Here is a 2,132-nt window from a genome sequence, read left to right as displayed (position 1 = left end):
AAGATGGCCTTAGAATCCTAATCTTCTTTCTTCCACCTTCCAAATACAGGGATTCCAGGTGTGCACTGCCTAGACCAGTTTCTGTGGTGCTAGAGCTTAAACTCAGAGCTTCCTGCATGATAGGCCAGCACCCTACCAGCTAGGCCACACGCCCACCCTAAGCTAGTCTTCTCTTGCCCACTCCGAGTCTCGGCTCTGCAGACATATGCCTTACCTCCTTTCCTGTATGTTCATGCTGTGCCTCTTACTCAGGAGTGAGTCTCTACCCTATCTTCACTCTGGTCACCCATGGCAACCTTCAGCCTCAACCATATAGGCTTCCTCTCCCACACGTCAATCAAGACTAAATCTCACAAGAAGGTGAGCACTGCATCATGGGTATTTTTTCAAAGTCTCATAGGTGATACCCATGTTCAGCCCAGACTGACATGGACTGACATGTTCTCCACCTCACTGTGGAAGTACGAACGGCGAATGGCCCAGCCCCTTCGTTCCTCTGTCACCTAGATAAGCACTTTACACATTATGTCCCCTCATTTATGAAATAGGGTTGATTAGAGCATTTACTGCATAATCGAGAAGAATTAATAGAGACAAAGATAAAATCCCCTACCACAAGACCAGCAAGCACCACGTTACCTACTAGCCACTTACTATTTAGTATAAAACAGTGGATATGGTTGCCTGGCAGGTGGTTTTTAAAATGGAGGAAGAAGGTAACGTCTGAGGGTTTTAGGGAGGGAGCAGACAAGCCATGGGAAAGGAAGGAAGGACAAAGCCCAGCTTTGCTGATGTCATAAGTCTGGCCCAGAGGATGCTGGCAATGAATTGTGTATCACCTGTTGGGTCACCTTTGGCTCTCTGATTCTCTCAGTTTTGAAGACAATGGTGCTCCTATGCCCTCTTTAACCAGGGTTGAACAAGGCCTTTCCTAAGAAGCATTATTGGCTGGTCTCTGTGGGCGGGGGCTCCTCATTCTTGGTTTGTGAGGTAACTGGCATAGACAAACAGAGGAAACCAGAAGTTGGCCTGGAGGGACCTGGAGGCACCAGGCCAGTTCTGAGATCAGTTTAATTTTACCAGCCACAAATCTTCCTCAGTGTCATCCAACAGAGCTATGAGCATTGACAAATATTAAACAATAGTGAAACAAATCATGTTCTTCACCCTGCAGGGCCTCCTCTGGGTACCAGCCAGAGCCGCCTAGATGATTTGGGAAGAAAACATAGCCCATCTCCTTGTCCTTGGCCTCCTGGAACCTCACCTAGGAATGGAGAGGCCGTGGGCTGCAATGAATATGAACTCACACTCTCTGGGCTCCGTGGGCCTGCAGAAGCAGAACTCAGGGAGGAAGCAGCAGACACTGAAGTAGCCCTGGGCTTTCAGTACACATGGCTCGTCCCTTTGCCCACAGTCAGTCCAAGCACACCCCAGCCCAGTGACCCCTGCCTTGCCACCGTTCTCACTGGGCTTCCCCACCATTCAGGATTCATCTTCCATATCTATTATGATCTATTGATGATTCTGACCTGGAGAAGTGCATCAAGAAACACTGAGGGACGGCAAAAAGATGGCTCAGTGGTTGAAGCAGTTGCCATTCAAGTGTGAGGATGGAGCTCAGATCCTCAGAGCCCACATAAATGTCAGGTGGGCAGGGAAGACCACTTGTAATTCCAGCCTTGGAGGGGGGAGACAGAGGAGTCCTAATGAGATGCTGGCCAATGAGACTTGACAATTCGGTGAGCTCTGGGACGGCTTGAGAGCCCTGCCTCAATGATTAAGGCAGAAGAGCTATTGAGGAGGATTGCTGACAAAAATTCTGGCCTCCACATGCATGTACACATATGTGCCCATACACATACAAACATGTATACAGCCACCAATGTACACACACACACACACACACACACACACACACACACACACACGGGAGAAAGCCTGAGGGGTAGGCTCAATTCAGTGGTAGCGTATCTGCTTAGCAGACAAAGGCCCTGGCTTCCATTTCCAACATCACAAATGTGAAAAGGAAAATAGCATATAATTCCTTGCTAGACATAGCAGCACACACTCATAATCCCAGCTCCTTGGGAGGCTGAGGCAGGAGGATTATTGGAGTTCAGTAGTTCCAGGTC

This window comes from Rattus norvegicus, chromosome 8 (assembly GCF_021556685.1).
Source record: "Rattus norvegicus strain SHRSP/BbbUtx chromosome 8, alternate assembly SHRSP_T2T, whole genome shotgun sequence".
Classification (NCBI taxonomy): Eukaryota; Metazoa; Chordata; class Mammalia; order Rodentia; family Muridae; genus Rattus; species Rattus norvegicus.
This window is presented reverse-complemented; position numbering follows the sequence as displayed.